The 19,199-nt window shown below is 41.6% G+C and overlaps 1 protein-coding gene across 2 annotated transcripts in view; it reads left to right on the top strand.

Annotated features, from left to right (window-relative positions):
- Positions 1 to 4,695: 4,695 nt before the first annotated feature.
- GNG2 (G protein subunit gamma 2) overlaps positions 4,696 to 19,199 on the top strand; it is a 103,369-nt gene continuing 88,865 nt past the window's right edge. The window contains exon 1 of one of the 2 annotated variants that reach the window (XM_016198112.2): positions 4,696 to 4,923. The gene's annotated coding sequence lies outside the window, so the exon portion shown is untranslated. Of the gene's footprint in view, positions 4,924 to 5,038; positions 5,118 to 19,199 lie in introns of those variants that run through there. The other variant, XM_087820502.1, reaches the window with a different exon arrangement.

Below are 19,199 nucleotides of genomic sequence, written 5' to 3'. Positions count from 1 at the left end.
CTCTAACACTTTACCCTCTCTGGAGGAAGAGCTGGCCATCACTCTGCAAACCCCTTGACCTACTAGCTGTCACGCAGGGCTCTGAGACAGAGACTAACTGCTTTCATTTGTGAGGGTCAGCGCCTCTCTCTTAAGAAAGATTAATTCTGCTCCCCCTCCCCCCCTGACTCTCTTTAAACCAGATAAGATTCAGTCTTCTTGGCTCCTAACAGCTGGGGGTTGGCTCAGATGTCTGGGGGAGGGGATGATTTTATGACACACATATCAGATTATGATTATGCCTCTTTCTGAAGAAGTCTTCAGAGAGCCTTTTAGTCCCTTGAGTAAATCCAAGAAATGCCTTGAATTCTGTCCTTGTTTTTTTTCTGTCATAAAGTAATAGCTCGATGATTCATCTATTTATTTTTAATGACTATTTGGCACAATGAAGCAAGCCATTAAATGTTTCATCAGTGTATATCCGTGGACAAGATTGATTAGTGTATGACTTTGCCTAGTTCCCATTTCACCTTTCCCTGTTCCTCGCAGCCCACGCATGTGCTTAGGGACTGGCGTTGCTCGTGCAGCTTGCGGCTCCCTTCTGATAAGTAGGATGAGGAAAGATAGAGAGAGACGGCAACTGAGACATGGACAGAAAAGGAGGGAGGTCTCAGCCAGAGAAGGCAAGTCCATCAGAATAGCAAAGATCCAGCAGGCGGGGCCGGGGGAGGGTGAGAGGCGCAACAGCACCATCGCAGCGAGATTAGGACGGGAGCCAGGATTTGACACGGGAGCCGCTCCGGGACAGCTGGGAGTGGCGAACGGGAGCGCAGGAGGGAATGTAAAAAACGTTTCTGGTGTATAGATTCTTCTCTTCGAAGTTCATCCAGAAATGCAAGTGAAGAATCATTTTCTTTCCTCTTTTTCTGTTTCTTTAAAAAAAAATTTTTTTTAATTACTTTTTATTGCCAGACTGTGCTTGAAAGCAATTCACCGCAGAAATGGAACCAGGAGTTGTCCCAGCTTCTTTAGGGTTACCTATATAACAAATATTTAGCATTCGGGATGCATGTGCCATGGCTTTCTGTAGACAGTTTGCAAAAATAAATAAATAATAAATAAATAGAGGGGCTATTGTTTCGTATCCTATGACCAACTTCTCATATCAGAAACTTCCTTTTTGCTTCCTCCTTAGTCACCCAAAGGAATACAAAAGCAGTTTTGGAATTTCTGCCAGTGACGTTTTTTCGTTATCCAAACGTCTGTTAACTATCTAGTGTGTGACAAGCAAAGATGAATAGATTATGGCCTTAGCCTTGAGTGAAGTGGACCTATAGCAACTCATTGAACGAATGCAGTTAGTGCAGAAGTGGAGACAGAGGCAGGGGACCAGGTGCACACAGAGCAAGACACACTGTGCTCTGCACCTGCGGCTGGGGAGGGCTTCTGAGAGGAGCTGAGTCGGCCAGGATAAGGGGGGGTTGCCCAGGCAAAAGAGATGAAGGAAAAAGAACACTTTTTGCAAAAGGAAGAGCATATGGCAAGATGCAGAGGAGGAAAGAGCATGGCTCCGTGAGAAACCCGCCATAAAGGTAGATGTAGGATGGGTGGAGGTGGGGTCGCAACAGGTTAAATAATAAGGTTAGAGTGTCCTTGGGTGGCATTTCAGAATGTCTCCTATGCATTCCATGCAAAGGAATTAAAATGTGTATCTGGAAAGTGATGGGGAGGGGAGGTACTGAGAAATTTTAGCAGGGCAGAGTGACCTGCTCAACTCTTCATTTCAGATATGTACTTCTGATGGTCCTGGCTAGGGAGAGAGACTGCAGGTAGGAGGGAGTATTGCAGTCATACAGGGAAAACCAAGGGGTTTCTGTAATAAGACAGTTGCAGAGTATGGGAGTGGGGTGGGGTAGTCAAAGAGATAGTCTGGTGATGGGAATGAAAGGACCAGGAACTTTAAATCAGACATGGGGTAACAAAGATAAATGGTTCTGGTAATATTCTTATATTTCTGTTGTGACAGCTGGTTTGTATTCCTCATTCAATGAAATGGTGATATAGAAAGGGGAACAAGCTTTGGATGAAGCAATATATATATATATAAAATTTAGGGAATTTTCATATTAAGTACCTCCATGGGACATCCAGCTAGAATGCTCAATAATACAGGAGAGAGATCAGGCCAAAATGATGTTCTCTTTATTACCACCCAGCTCTTCTACCAGGTAGATGTAAGAAATACAAGGCATCAATGCTTACAAATAGGGCCATTAGATTTTACAGGCTTTTGTTTTATGCATCTTAGGATGGGCTCATATTTAGTTACCGATGGCATGAACTGTTAATGGTGAGATGTAATTATATCTCCTAAGAAATGAACACTCTGCAGACAAAGAGCTAGGAACTGCAATAATCTTCCCTCTTAGCCAATCTACACCCCCACATTTTTCTTTTCTCTCCAGAAAAAGAGGCTATTGGGACCACTTGAAAGCAATGAGGTTAATGACAGGAAGAGAAAGATCTTAAAATCTAGTTTTCACTTCCCAGAAATGGACAGGTTAACCTACTGAGAGTTTTGTAAGGGCCAGAGACGAAGGACCAAGCAGAACCAGCCAACTTCCTATAGATGTTATTGTCTGAGAGAGGTTTTCCTATGTAGACAAAAAGTTAAGTACCGACCACTCTCTGATGGTTGAGAGGAGAGTGAGATGGGAAGAGAGAGAGGATTAAAATATGAAGAAGACGTATTTGAATCCAGAGTTAAAGCTAGAATCCATTAGTCTAAAATTAACCAAAGATTAGTTTCTCTAATCTTCCCAACCATTAATAATTGTGCTTCTCATTTTTCTTAGACTTGGTAGCATATATATTTAAACTTTTATATAAAAACTCCTGCTAACCCCTGGCACCAAGATTCCTGATTTGGAGGTAATCCATGTCTGACTTTCATTGGGTTGTAGGAGGCTGTGGGAGTCTATGCCCAATCCTGCCCCACTACAACTCCATTTGCTGGTGGTTCAAAAGTAGTTCCTCATTGTATATCTTAACCAATCCATTTGTCATTTTCTAATGTTAGTGAGTTGGCATCAGGGTCCTTTTGGATCAAAGATTTCCAGGAAGATATAAAGAAACTGTTCATGGGACATCAAAGGAAAACAAAGAGTGTCCTGGGCTGTCTTAGAACAGGTCATAGAAGTGGAATTCTGTGCCTTCTGGGCTAATGTGCTGCAGTCCCCAACGCTGTTTAGGAAGACTTACTGGTGGCTTACCTGAGGATCCAGTTATCCTGCATCAGCCCTAGGTTTCCAACATTTCCTGTTCGTTGACTTGCTGGAACGGTTAAGGCAAGGCTGGATTTTAAAAGTGGAGTTGGGAAAGAACCCTGTTGCTCAGAAAGATTAACTTTCCAGCCAATGATTCCTGAGGAGAGGTTTCTTAGTGCAACCTGGACACTAGATGGACTTCCCCGCCCCCAGCCTGTGTTGAATCTGTAGCTTCTGCAAAACACCTTATGTTGGTACTGGGGGAGAATGACTGGCAAGCTGAATAAATTGCCACCAAGAACATCAGGGTATGGTCATGGATGTACTACCTGTGGGGGATCCTGAAAGGAATTGGTTTGGCTGCTGACTGCTGCAGTCACTTGCCTTCTCTGAGCTGCACCTTCCTCTGAAAGTACTAGGAGCTAATAAGTATTGAACACTTCCTATGTTTCAAGAATTATTACAATGTTTTTGCACACCATCTCATTTAATCCTCAGATTTCTGCTGTGGGGTGTGCCTATAATCATTTCCATTCTGCAGATGAGGAAATCGAGGCCAGTAGAAATGAAATAAATTTGCCTAAATTCATATAGTCAGTAATGACAGCTTGGATTCAAATCCTGGTGGATGAAAAGACTTCCTGCAGTCTCTACCCTTGTCCATAAGGCTGCACCACTCCTAAAGTGAGGGCAAAGACTCTGCTGGTCCTTTCAGTTCTACCAGTGTGGGGGTGGGGGTGCGGAAGAGGCCTCTATTTCTGGGCTGGGGCTATATAGCACTTAGGACCACCTCCTTCCTTCCCACCATCAACAATCTTGGGAATCTGTGCTCACTGTCAGGCTACAGGTCGCACTGCAGGACTTGGCTTAGCTCCGTGCCCCACAAGAATACTTATCAGGGCCATTCTTTTCTGAGTATGTGGGTTAAGCGAGACTTCAGTGGTAGTGGGACCTTGGAGAGATTAGGCATCTGGAATGCTGGCCACAGAGCAAAACGCTGCAGCAAGACGCCAGGAGCACCCAGCTAGCTAAGGGCCTGCAGTGAATCAGGAGTCACTGAGGCTGGGGCCCGAGCTCAGGGCCAGAGCCTGGCTAGGGGCTGCCGGCCCCCTCCCCCCAAAAGAACAGCTGCAGCAGCAGCAGCAATGAACACAAGCCAAGTTCAAGCTAAGAAGGCAGACTGTGCGCAGGCCAGGGGCCGCGGCTGAGGCGGCTGTGGAGGTGAGGGTGAGGGTGAGGGAGGTGAGGGTGAGGGAGGAAGGGGAAGGGGAAGGGGCAGACAGCGCCCAAGGGGCTGGGAACAAAGGGGTCCAGGGGATTCTCCCGGCCCAGCGGTGTCAGTGGCCCAAGGCAAGGCGAAAGCCCTAGCGAGCCCTGAGGCGGAATGGGAGGGAAAGGAGAAAGCAGCCGGGCCACCAAGCCGAGGAGGAAGTGGGAGATGTGCCGCTTCCTGTAGAAAGAGCGATGACTGAAGACAAAGCTGGGTGGGGACTAGTCCCTGGGCTGCAGGCGCCGCTGCTACACACACGGCGGCCGCTCCGTGGGCAGCTCCTACTACTGCTGCGCTGGGCGGGCGCGAGCTGTGCACGCAGCGGCCGGAGGCAGCGAGCAGAGGAGCCGCGCGCCCCGCCAGCCTCGCCGCCGCGCCGAGCAGCCTTCCCACGTCGCCCCTTTCCGAGTAAGGTGACCGTCGCCGGGGGTGTTTCGGGGCCGATTTCTAAGGGAAGAGCCAGACATTGTTTCAGGATTGGGGAAAGGGTCGGGAAGGGTTCTTTGAGAGGGGCTTTTTTGAACGGCCACATTTGCTTTTTTTTTTTTTTTTTTAATCATTAGCGCTTAGCTTTGGTGACTGGCCCAGGGAACACAGTAAAGGTAAGAAGCTGTTTGCACAGCTCTCTCGGAAGCCGAGCGGGCTGAGCGGGGATGATGGGGCGTGTGGCTGCGCCCAGCCTGGCGTCGCAGCCCTGCCCGAGGGGTGGCAGGGGTGTAAAGCGGTAATCGCACTGTCTTCCCTACACAGCGTGCTGGGCTGTCGTCTGTTTTGCAGCATAATGACTGTGATTCGGCTTTTTTGGGGGGAGGTGGTTAAATCCTTTTGTACTCAGAATTTGCCAACAAAGGCTGTGGAATCGCATGTGAGAGGGGCAGTGTTTGCCTTTAAAAAACAAAAAAAAACACAACGTTACCTTCTTCCCTCTGCTCTGTGGAGCTGCTTTCAGGATAACCAGCTACCGTTTGCCAGTAGGTCTTGTCCTAAAGTTGCGCCCTTTCTCAGAGGAGGGTGGCGGGTTTAACTTGCCCCGAATGAGATACCAGCGTATACATGGGTTTTATGTTTATATGAATTTGATTCATCTCTAGGTCAAGATGCATATTAATTTCAGCGAGGGATAAAATGTAAACGTGTGGCTGGGTTGTTTCCTTACCTGTGAAAGAGCAAAACCGGAACGTGATTTTTATTCTTTGATTTTCTCCAGCAATGGATGCTCTTAATGAGAGTCTGTGCCCCTGGCTTGTTCATATTTATGAATGATATGTAAAAGTGCATTAACTAGGTCTAACGGATAGGAAATGAGATTGTGGATTCCTTTGGCATCATATGTTGGAGAAAGAGTTTAATACCCTAGTGCAGCTGGTTTTAAAAATTAAGCTTTGTCTCCAAAAGAAAGTGTGGTTAAGCAATAAATGGTCATTGATAAAAGGTTTTTCTTGAGTTATTAGAATAAAAGGAGATAAATTTTCAAAGGGCAGAAAGAAGTGCTTCTAGTAGAGTAAAAATAATAAAAAGATCATATTTAGACACTAAGAAATTCTTTAAATACAGGTTTTTAAACCCTAAATAAGCCATTGAGAGTGTATATGCCTCCCCATGTATCACCATCTCAACTGTGAAGAGCTATAGGGTTTGTTAAATGCCATTTTATGAAATTGATTTGGCTTCTCAAATTTTGTGGTGTAGCAGCCCATTTTGAGAGAGAAGAATATTTCTCTACAAAAGGGAAAAAAAATGTCTACTTTTCCAAGGTTCCTTATTAAATTAAACCTGCGCTATGTCTAAGAGGCAAAATATTGCTGGTGTTGAAACCACAGAGCTCCCCTGGCAGATTCATTGCATTTAACCAAATCTGTGGGCAAAACAAGTCACGCCACGTATTCCACCGTTCTGCTTCCCATTTGCCTCCTGCAGAAAACCGGTAAAGCTATCCTCCTAACTGGAGTTCTCTGATCATTAAGCTGCCTGTCATTAAGTGAAGTAGAAAGTTGGGGATCTGGGCTGTATGAATGAATATGGGGCTCACCATCTGTTACTCATCTACGGGCTGTATTCACTGGATAATGCCAACACTCTGCTTTGTTTGGGGGTGTGTAGACAGTCTGCACTTGTCTTCTCTCTGTGTTTCACATCAGAGTAAGAAAATAAAATCTTGGCCCATAGGCACTGGAGAGTCAGGAGAGCCCCCTGCTCTCTTTCAGAAAACTAAGAGGTGCCTATTTTCTGAACAGCACAGAACATTTCCTTAATGGTTAAATTCCAGCTTGAAGCACAACATTAGCGAGTAACAGCAGATCAGTAACTATAATGGTAAAAGGTTTGGGAAAAAAGAGGAAAATGCTCCTATGCTGTAAAATGAGACTATTTCCTCTTATTCTGGCCATATGGAATAGTGAAAGACATAATGCTTTTGTCCAGGGTGCTCAGTGGCTTTTGAGGGAGTCGACCAACACTGAAATTTTAATTGAATGTTTTTTTTCTGCCATATGGCCAATGGCTGAGAGGAAACATGACTCTATTATTTCATAGCCAGCCCTGGGCCTCATATGGTAGGCACGCAGTGAATGTATTTGGTTGACTGACTTTTTTAGCCTACTTCTGAAGGCAGGCCCAACTTTTAAGTATAAAAGCTCTATAGTCAAAGCAGAAAGCCTGTTCAGAAAGACAACTGCGGGCAGAAGGAAAGAACATCATGGGCTGAAAGGAGCGCAGGCTTGCAGAGTTGGCAGACCTGCCTTTGAATCCTGCTGCTGGTTCTTACTACTTGACCTGGTGTTGACTTACAAACCTTAGATTCTTCATTGTAAAGAGGGGTTGATCGTACCTGTTCAAGGAGGTGGTTTTTTTGTTTGGTTTGGTTTCATTGATTTTTATTTTGTTTTTGCTTTTGTTGTAGATACGCAAGTGCGTGGTACGTAGTGGGTACTCAGATGCCATTTTCTTTTATTTCCTTGGTGGCATGAGGAAAAGGTGGCCTATACTCGATCTTTGCCACTACCACAAAGGTTCCAGGAGGCTTTTTTTTTAATTGTAGTAAAATATATATATTATAACATTTCCCATTTTAAATATTTTTAAGTGTATCATCCTATGGCATTAAGTATATTAATACTGTTGTGCAGCCATCACCGCCATCTATCTCTAGATCTGTTTTATCTTCTCAGATTGAAATTCTGTTCCAGTTAAACAATGACTCCCCATTCTCTGTCCCCGCCTCCCCCACAGCCCCTGGCAACCACCGGTCTGCTTTCGGTCTCTGTGATTTTGATTACTCTAGATACCGCCTGTAAGGGGAATCATACAGTACTTGCCTTTTTGTGACTGGCTTAATTCACTTAGCGCTTGTCTTCAAGGTTCATCCATGTTGTAGCCTGTGTCAGAATTTCCTTCCTTTTTAGGCCGGATAATCTTCCATTGTATGGACATACCGCACTTTGTTCATTCATTCAGCGGACACTGGGCTGCTTCCACATTTTAGCTACTGTGAATAATTCTGCTCTGAACATGGGTGTGCAAATGTCTGCCCGAGCCCCTGCTTTCACTTCTTTTTGGGTACCTAGAAGTGGAATTGTTGGATCATATGTTAGCTCTATGTTTAATTAATTTATTTTATTTTTTTTTTGAGGAACTATCATACTGATTCCGTAGCAGCTGACAGCACGATTTTACATTCCCAGTAGCAGTGCACAAGAGTTCCCTTTTCTCCACAACCCCAGCAATACTTGATATTTTCTGGAGGTTTTGTTTGTTTGTTTGTTTTTGATAGTAGCCATCCTAATAGGTGTGAATTGAGATCTCTTTGTGGTTTCAACTTGTGTTTCCTCAAGGGTTGGTGATGTTGAGCATCGTTCCATGTGCTCATTGGCCATTTGTATATATTCTTTGAAAAATGTTTATTCAAGTCCTTTGCCCATTTTTTACTTGGATTGTTTTGGAAGAGACATTTTTAAACGGTGGGATCTCTTAACATAGTGTGTCATAAAGATCAGTATTATGTGTTTCATCTTCTGCATACATTAATATTATTCTTTCCCAAGTAAAACACATCTCTCAAAAGTAACTTTTAAAATCAAAAGGAGAAAGCAAGAAAACCTATATACCTCCTGATAATTGTTGACATCAGGAACCCAAAAGTAACATTCAAACCCTTATGTATACAGTCACACCAGGAACCCTGCTGGTCAAGTGTGGACCAGGCTACTACTGTCTCTTAAGTGTCTTTCCAGTTTCTCATCAGCTGGTTGAGAAAAAACTGCCCAATAGGTAGCAGTGTCAGAAAAAGGGAGGAGACACTGAAGTACCAAATTGCCCCCAAACCCTTCAAATGCGGAGCATTAACCTGGAAAGAAGGGCTATAGTAGTTAAACAACAAAAACAGATTTTTGGGACAACAGGTTTCTACTAATAAAATGTGATTCTAATCTAAATTTCACATTTGGGAATAAATAATCTTTCTGGGTTTAATTTTCCACTATGTATTTCACTCCTGACTCCCAAACTGGTGAGGTAGGGTATAAATGGGGCTGAGGAGAGCTGGGCAAGAAGATTAGGGAGGACTCTGCTGAACAGGGACAATATCTGAGCTTTATACTGTGGTTGCAGTCATTGACCTTGAGTGGTTTGAAGAGTTCCTCAATGATTGCATGCTAATTTTTTGTAATGCACTGTGTGTGTGTGTGTGTGTGTGTGTGTGTGTGTGTGTGTGTGTGTGTGTGTTGTTGGGTAGGGAAGGGAGATGGGGGCTGGCAGTTAACGACCCCTGATTTTGTTTACTTTCTATATCTATTCATTTTACAAGTTCCCAGAGGATCCATGCCTGGTTCTATGGATACCCAAGGAAGAGGGGAATTACAGAGCTCTATTAAGGTTTAGTCCCTAGCCTAAGACATGGGGGACAGTAGAACTGAAAATGACTTGGAAACTAAACTAGCCTATATCAACCCCTCCGTGATTGATAATGAAATGGGCCCAGAATTTAAGTTTTCTGTCCAAAGTTGCACAGTTGATTAATACCTCACTTCCCAATTTAATCTCCATTTCACTTTCTTCCATAATAGGGCAAATGAATAGCAAAAGTCTTTGTATTTTGTCACTTTTAAAATTGTTTATAAGACCAAATTATTTTGTTTAAAAAGAAGAAGGTAATATTTACATTTAATACCCTATGTAAATATGGAGTTCCTTTGTTAAAATTTGTTCAGATGTAAAGATGCCACTGTGGAAATGAGATTCAGATTTTCAGGTAAGAGTATTAAAGATATATATGGTTCTCCAAAACTTTTATGTTAAAGAAATCGAGCTATATTTAATGAGTCAATGTTCAGACAATCTCTGCAGGACTTCAATAAACATTAAAAAAAGAGGGAGGTCAGTTCTAAAACTTTAGTAATAACATATTTCTTAGAAGTGGTACCACTGTATACCAAGGTTCAAGATAAGACAGAATCACCCCTCTTATCTCTTGGCAAATATGTGTAAATAGTCAAGCTCTTAATGGAAAACCAACCACTTGACCCCAGCTCCTTTGGCCTTTCCTTACCGCCCTGCCAGCCTGGCTGTCAGGGCCAGACAGTCCCATGCTCCATGCTCCCAGGTGCCTGGCAATCAGAGCTAATGGAGAGGACCTGGCAACTGGGTTCTACTCCAGATTCACTGCAACATCAGCGGGGCCATTGCTGTTCTTTGAAAATCCTTTTCTTCTTTCTTTTTTTAATTTCACTTTTTACTATCCCCTGTGCATTTTCAATGAAAACCATTAAACCCAAGTCCCTACTCCCTTTATTCATAATAGGTGACCCACCTCAAACTTATCCCTTACCATCTCAAGATTTCTCTGTCTTCATTCATTCTCTTCTTCCTTTATAGATCAAAGTGACAGTCTTTTCTTTCAAGTTGGGAGTAAACTCTCTACTTGGATTCTCCATTCCATTTCCTTTTACTTTCTAGGAACTAGGTTCTGACAATAATTCTATCTCCTTCCTACATATTTGGTTTCTTTTCTTGATTGGCTCTATACTCTTTGCCTGCAAACATACTTAGTCTACACACATAAATTAATTAAAAATTAAACAGCCCTGCTGCCAACAAAGCTTCCTTTCTGAAGGAGATCAATGGGGGAAGGAAATTAATGGACCCTTTTAACCTCTGCTAACCTGTTCTCCTCCTACATGTAGGGAAGGAAAAATAGTTTTCCTTCTACCCTTCTAAGTTCTCAGCTGAGCATTCTATAACAAAAGACAGATCAATAAGAGAAGAACATGTTTATTAACATGTAAGATACCCAGGGGAAAATGAGTAACTCTCAGAGGTGGTTTAGAGTTCAGGCTTAAATAACATCTTCAGCTAAATGATAAAAGCAAGAAGAAGTGAAGGAGGCCAGTTATGGGAGGTGATCAGGGAAAGCAGGGGTAAATGAGAGTGAGATTGTTATGCAGATTTAAATTGGTGCCTCTCTGCCCTGCCGGGCGTGGCTCAGCAGTTGAGCATTGACCCAGGATCCAGGAGATTGTGGTTTGATTCCCAGTCAGGACACATGCCTGGGTTATGGGCTCGATCCCCAGTTGGGGGTGTGCAGGAGGCAGCCAATCAATGACTCTCTCATCATTGATGTTTCTCTCTCTCTCCCTCTCCTTTCCTCTCTCTGAAATCAATAAAGATATATTAAAGGAAAAAAATTAGTGCCTCTCCATAGGCAAGAGTCTCTAGTTACTTAGTTATCCTCTGCCTGCTGTTACAGAGAGGAAGGCAACTTTACAGATGGAGATTTCCTTCACAAATGTAAACTTTCCTTATAAAAGAGGCAACTTCTGATGTGTTTTCAGAATTTCTCCTGTGTATGCTGTTTCCCAAAATAATGTGCTCAAAATAATCCTTATGCCAAAGAGGCAAATTCTGAGGTGGCGTGTTCTGCCACTCTTCATTCCTCTCTGAAGGCTCCCAACTTCTCCACTAACTCTAAGTTCCCTCTAAATAGGAGTGTTCTCAAGATTTAATTCTTCTGCCATTTAATTTCTCTCCCTTAATCAAATCCTCCCTATGATTTCAGTCATTGTTGCTGTGTGGCTCAGTCCCCAAATTGGTTCTCCATCCTGATCTCTCACCTACTCTCTAAACTTACACATCAAGCTCCTGGCAAATTTCCCAGAACATCCAACCCACTGACAGTGAAACTCACGTGTCCAAAACTGCGCTGGCCATCACCTTCCTCCATTCCTCAAAATTAGCTCCTCACCTGATTCCATGACTATTAGTGAACCCACTCTCTCAGCCCCTCAATTATAAAAATGCAATTTCACTCTTTTTTCTCACCAACAACCCACGCTGTAGTCAGTTGCATAGCCCTTTGCATTGGCATTGAAAATATATGTTGACACTAGCTACTCTTTTCCATGCTGATAGCCATGTTTTAGTTCAGGCCCTCCTAATCTCTAGCTGGGCTGGTTTGTTGTTTGTGTTCTTGCCTCTCCCTAGAATAACTTTCCTGCCCCCCTTTCCCTATGTCACTCCCGTAGTCTTTCTTCTCTAAATAGCCAAATTCCATCTGCCCTATAAGGTTCAGTTCAAATGCTGCCTCTTCCTGAAGCCTTCCTTGGTTTCTTCCCTCCCCTCCCCAATAAGAAGTGATGTTTACCTCCCCGGAAACCTTTTGTTCTTTCATCACAGCAATGAGCACATTCTAGTGTATATAATGGTGATCTGAAATTTTTTTTCTTTTGCAAGATCTTTGAAGAGAATGGCCACACCCAGGTTCATCTTTACCTCCCTTAGAGCACACAAAGCCAGTTTGGTTTTTCTTTTGTTTGTTTGTTTTTAATTTCAGCTTTACTGAGGTATAACTAATAAAATTATAAGATATTTAAAGTACACCATGGTAATTTGATATATGTATACCCTGTTAAGGATTACTCCTACCAAGTTAATTACCACATCTGTCACCCATCACCTTACCTATTATTTATTTTTATTTGATGAGAACATTTAAGTCCACAAAAGCATTTTATCATTCATTTATTTAGTGAACTTTCTAGAGTCGTTTACTTTTAATACAGAGTGGTCTAGATAGTCTAGGAGCCCACTTATAAGCTACTGGGGAAACAGAACTGCTGACATCGTTACAATACAGTCAGTCAGTCTGTCCACACGTATTAACTGAATGTCTGCAGTACGCACGTGTCCTTTGAGGGGCTAGCGGAAGTTGGATAAACAAAACAGGCCAGTCCTTTGTTTTCTTGGAACTTACATTCTAAAGTTCCTGGGAGAGACCCAGTAAACACATAAACCAGTGGTTCTTAGATCTGGCTGCACATTGGAAATCACTGAGAGGTACTTTAAAAAACATACCTATGTCCCAGCTTCAACCCAGACTCATTAGATCAGAATCAGCCAGGATTAGACCCCCCCTGGCAGAAACAAATTACAATACAAGAAAATACCAGGTAGTGATAAGTGCTGAGATGGGTTAAAATAGAAACAGGTTGAATGACAGAAGTTGTGTATAAGATGGTGATTGTATTTGTACTGGGGAGTTTAGGAGGTGATATTTTCATTGAGACCTGTGTTATGGTGAGGAGTCAGCCATTTGAAGAGCTGGGGGAAGAGGGCTCCCAAGCAGAAGGTGCTGGATTCTGAAATAAGCATGAGGTGAAATTCCAGAGGAAATGTGGCCTTTTCGCATATATGTAGGATAATTTATAAAATATGTGTTTCATCCATGAAAGATTTTCAATTAAACTAGGCCGACTCCAAATGGGGAACACTTGGCTGTTCTGTTGGGCACTTGGTCTGAGCTGAATTTTCTTTAGATCCTTTGATTTACACAGTCAGGAAGATGACTGTTTAACTATATTTTTCTACACTGCAATTAGCACTACAGAGTTTGCTGTCTGAATTAAACACCAATCTCATTGTTTAAAATAAACTTAGGTACTTTGTGTTATCTCTTAGGTGAACAAATAGAGAAAGCAGTGACTTCTACCCTTAATTCTCAGAGGGAAAATTCTCAAGGAGTCGTTCAAACCACACAGAGTCTAGTTCTCATGTTTGAATGAGTGATCACATGTTTCACGAAATCAAGTTGAGAACTAGCATTTGTTGCACATTCTGTTTGTACTGCTGTGTGTTGGATATTTTATATACATTACTGTTTTCCACTAGTTTTAAAAATAAGCCGATGAGATGAGATGAGAGCAGTATTTTTCTACCAGGACACTTTTGGCTGCTAGTAAAAGAACACCCTACCAAAATGCCTTAAACAATAGGAAGCTTATCTCAAAAATCTCCTGAGAGGAGGGTAATCCAGAGTTAGTTATTCATAGGTAAACAATATTCTCATCAACCCGAATTCTTCCTTCCGCCCATTCTGACATCCTTAGCAGGTCTATTTAGCTGCTCAGGCCCACCCTGTCACTGTGCTGAGATGGCTACTACAGTTTCGGAATTACAGGCAGGTTTCAATGTGTGGCACAGTGAAGTAGCTAGTTTCTTCTCATGTGCCTTTTTTTTTTTTTCCTTAAGGTTACAGGTAAAGTGACATCCAGCAGAATTCCCTTCACAACTCACATGCCCGTCTCTTAGGGGGTAGGCAGGTGGCCCACTGTGGTTGGCTAATATAAGAGTTTCCTCCTGAGGCCTTGGAGCAGCCCCCCTTTCTGAAGAACAGTCACCAAATCCCAGAAAAAAGCACTGATTCTGTTAGCAAGGGTTAGTGGTCATCGGGCAGGTAGTCAGCAGAGTCTGCCACTAATATTATTCCCATTTTATAAGTGACGATATCAAGGCTCAAAAAGGTTAAATCACTTATCAAAATCACACAACTCTGAGTTGAACAGTGTGTCCGTGCATTTCCCTTTGAAACACACAGACACACACGCCCAAAACTTGTTTTGGTTGATGGAGATGGTCTATGTAGATTGCAGAAAGAATCCTGGAAGAAAATACAAAATGACTGATACAAGACTAAGTAAAGAAGAACCTTCTAAACAAATTATTCCAGAAGAAAATACATCAGGTTCTATAAAGCAATAAAAATAGCATTTAATTTAGACAACCAGCCCTGCATGTCTGCATTGTAAAAATATATAATTAAATTGAGACTTTTTGACTGGATCATTTAAATCAATTTGATCGAAATAAAATCCACCCTAGGCCAAGAAATGAGCTAGAGAGGCCAAGGTTCTGTGCATGGTGTCTGTCGGACTTAAATGAGAATCTTGTTTTTTCTAGACCGGGATGTATTTTGTTGATTGCAGCACCTGTAAGAGAAGAATAAATAATCCTTAGACTTATTGATTGTGAGTTATTTCGCAAATAGGTTTTCACTTCCCAACTCCAGAGGCAACACGCAGTTTCCTTATTGCTGCATTTTCTCCCGCCTTCCCCTCTGATGTTATATTTCCGAGGCTGCATCCATGAGGCAGCAGTAGTGAGAAAGGGAAATTTCTGTGGAATTGCGATCACTGCACTGTTTTGACTGCTCAGCTCTGGGCGTATTTCTGTGCATTCTCATCATCACAGACAAAGTATTCATGCAGGAGTACCTTCTCTGTAAGAAATGATTGAGTGCTTCCTACTCTTGTATTTGCATTTTTAAACGGGGAAGTAAAGTTAATTTTTAGACTTTGCCAACAGAGTTCTGTTTAAGAAGGGCATTTGTCTATCTGTGCAAAACCATATGAAAAAAAATTGTGAAAAATTTGAACAAGAAAAAAATCTCTCATTTTAGAGGCTTTACTTGGAAAACTCAATTCATCCTTTGCTAATTTTTTAAACATCATGAGTGATGGTTGTGCTTAGGGAACTGTGCTATGCGTAGGCATTAAAAGATATTTAACTAACAGCCCCCCTGCCCCCTTTGGGAAAAAACTTGATATAGAACAGCCCCAATATATTTTAAAAATTAAAATAATAAAAAATTTAACTTTGTAAAGGTGAAAAGTCCCAGGCAAAAGAAAAAAATGGCACAACTTGTCCTTTATTATATCTTAAAGTAATTATAAAATACAATAGTGTAGAAAAATAATATCCTAAGGCTTCCTACGCAGGAGAACATGGGAATTAAAGAACATTGGAATCAGAATATCTTGGGCAAGTTGCTTAAACTTTGTATGCCTGTTTTCTCATCTATAAAATGGGAAATTATAATGACAGTGCCTACTTCACAAAATTGTCGGGAGAAAATTACATCATGTATGTAGAATATTTATTTAGCATAGTGCCTGACTCACATAATTATTCAGAAGTGTAGCTGTTACTAGTACAATTGCTATCATTACCACAAGCTGGAGTAGAGTATCTTTTATTCTATTCATGGGATTCTTATCAAATTCTAGCAGAAATGATTATGCCCCATCATCAATCATAGGTGCTCAGAACTTGGGGTAAGGAATCACCTGAGGAAGCCTTTTTCGTGGGATAGTCACATGTCAATGTTCTGACTTAGTTAAGTGGCAGTCTCAGGCATGTGCAATTTGTTCAGTGACCCATGTGCTTAGTCATAAATAGTTTTAGTTTTTCATCGCAACTCGTGGTAAGTTTATGCTTCTCTGTCCCCTTTAGTTAGGTGTAGCCATGTATCTTGCATTGGCCAGTGAATCGTGAGCAGAAATGACATCACTTCCAGGAAGAAGCTGGTAAGCAGCAGAGCATGAGCACATTCCTTGGGAACTGTCAGTGGTAGAAGCACAGAAAGGGCAGCTGCTCTCCTAAGCCTGAGTCTTAGAGTAAAGACAACACAGAGGTGGTCTCTCCATGGACACATAATGGACATGGAGTGAGAGTGAGAAATAAGCTTTGCTGTCTTGAGACACTGAGATTTGGGTGGTGTTTGTTACCACACTGTAACCTAGCCTATCCTGACAGATACACTCAGGTTATCCCTTTAAATGCTAGAGAAGAAATATATTGTAACGTTACATAAATTGTGTAGATGTTTGGAGATAGTAATTGTTAGTGACTATTTCGTGTGTGTGCATGCCTAGTATATGTTGTATCACATGTAAGCATCAGGATACTTAGACTTTTAAGTTAAACAGATTTATATGAAAAGGTCTAGTTAGGTTTCTCATAAAATAAGATTTATTTCCACTTCATACAGAGGAAATCAACATACCAAAATTACCAGCATTTTTTTTTTTTGGAGGGAGTCAACCAAGATGCCAAAGCCAGGACTCTGAATTCTAGGCCTGATAGGATCGTTAGGCAATGATCTCTCTCACTTAGAGCTTATTCAGAGTGGTGTCTTGTGAAGCAAAGGACCTTTCTGAGAGGAGATACTGCACTGAGCCATGCCATGGCTCTCGTCTTTGGTAATAAAATAGTCTTCCCTAACCCCTGTTGCAATCTTCCAGTTATCCACAATGGTGCTTAGTGCATAGAAGGTCTTAATTAATATGTATTGAGTAAATAAATGGAAGTAGTCCACAATTCTTCCAAATGTCTGTACTCATTCATGTCTGCATTTTAAAAATAAATGTCTTCATTTTGGACATTAGTTTAAAAACATCTTGGTATTAAGACATTTATTCTTTTTTAGCACTTTACATGTGACTGACCATGTACCCCCCAATTTAAGACTATTTTATTTGATATTCTTTACTCCTGATTTTATTTCCTCTGATTATTCCACTTGGGTCTCTAAAACTACGTTGTAAAAGACCTTAATTATTTAAATTGGGAACAGATTAATTATCTCCAGTGTACAAACTCAAATTAATCTCATTATTAACTTGAGTTTTAAATTGATTAATCCTGGAGTGTTTAAGGAACCAAGTGAATTTTTTTCACCCTTAAGGAGAAGGGCATATTTGATTCGATGAAACTCTTCGATCACCCCCATGATGCTAATAGGGGTAAGACATTTGCAAGAAAACTTTGGATAGATTTTATAAACCAGCCAGAAACCTGTGTGTCTGGGGCTTCTGGGGGAACAATCTGTGAGTCATTTTAAAAAACAAACACTCATCATCCCAGTGCATGTTGTTGCCATGGTAATTAGGCCTGTGGCACTGGCTGGCTTGTGTTCCTGTAAAGGGAACAGGGGGAGAGAAACAGAATTCAGAGCTCCGATTCTCGGCTTCAGTTATGGCAGGCGAGAATGAATATAGGGTGTTCTTGAGAGCATATTGGCACAGTCATCGTCGGAGGGAAGTAAAGCAACCCTGGCATCCTGCCTTTGTTGTTGACATAAGTTGGCCATATTAGTGTTGGGTGCTGTGATTCATGGGTGAGAAAAGGACCATTTGACATTCTCTTGGAAGAGGGGGGGAAAGCCAGGGTTTTTAATCTGATATATAATTACATGTGAATCTCTAAGGTCTGCCTGCTGAACTGTCTTGTATGCAGGTGCACAGGGCTTTAATGATCCTCTAAAAGGCACGAAGTGCCCCTGGCATAACATTATTGCAGGTTGAGAGGATCCTCAGTGCATTATTCTAATAAGGTTAGAGAGTGGTTTTAGTGAGGCGGTTGGTTCAGATCTGATCCCCAAGTAGACCAGGTATCTTTCCTGTATTTAGTGGAGTAGATGTGTCCCCTTTATCTTGGACAGTCATCTTATAGTGCAGGCCCCTAGATCACAGAGGAGACCAGGAAGGTTATGTGAGCTCTGCCAAGTCTATCACCCCTCCAGGGGAAAGAAAAATGAAAAACTCTGTTGATGGACAGTCAACAGAGTTATTGGGCCATAGAATTGCTGAGAGTGATTCATTATGATTCTATGTGGGGAACAAACAGCACCCTTAAAGTAAAGCCAAGAGTTAGTGCACATACAGATTGCTTTAAGAATGTCTCTTAGTTCACTTCGATAAGTCTGTGTAGCCTCTTAAGTGGATATATCCAGTAGTCCCCCATATCTGTGCAGGATACATTTTAAGACCCCCAGTGGATGCCTGAACCACAAATAGGACTGAACCCTATATATATTAAATTTTTTTCCTATATTGACATACCTTTTCACTTAAACGAAGCACTTCTTTTTGGCATATCTGAATTGCCAGCATCACTATTGCACTTTGGGGCCATTATTAAGAAAAATAAAGGTTACTTGAAAGCACTGGGAAACCATGACAGCCAATGTGATAACCGAGAAGGCTACTAAGTGACTAATGGGCTGGAGAAAGGGGTCGTTCCCACCCTGGGCGGGATGCAACAGGACGGCGCAAGATGTTATCACGCTACATAGAATGGCATGGAATTTAAAACTCATGAGATGTTCATTTCTGGAATTTTCCATTTAATATTGTTGAACCATGGCTTACCATGGAAAGTGAAACCACAGATAAGGAGTAACTACTGTAATATATTGATTTGAATTTTACTTTTTTAGATTATTCCTCAAGCAGATTTTAGTTAAATAACTTTCCCTTATTAAAACTATTTTTCAAAAGATTTCAAATAAAGTGCCATGGGGTGTGACCAAGGGTCATACAAGCTCAGGGTATTTGTGTGTAATCCGTGCACTGGCATATGATCTAATAGCTACTTCTCATAAGTATAGATTGCATTTTTTCTTATGTGTGTGAAGAAGGCACAGGTTGCCCAAACTTACTCTGTGCTGCCTTAATTTTCTTAACATTAATAAGCAAAGCTTAAGTTAAAATATTCTTCTGATGATCAAAGTAATTCATGGTGATTATTAAAAATTTGGAAATGTAAAGAAAAAATAAGACTGACCCTTTCCATAAATT

Source organism: Miniopterus natalensis, chromosome 1 (genome assembly GCF_054644295.1).
Source record: "Miniopterus natalensis isolate mMinNat1 chromosome 1, mMinNat1.hap1, whole genome shotgun sequence".
Classification (NCBI taxonomy): Eukaryota; Metazoa; Chordata; class Mammalia; order Chiroptera; family Miniopteridae; genus Miniopterus; species Miniopterus natalensis.
The sequence above is the reverse complement of the archived record's forward strand: the minus strand, read 5'-3'. Positions and strand labels throughout refer to the sequence as shown.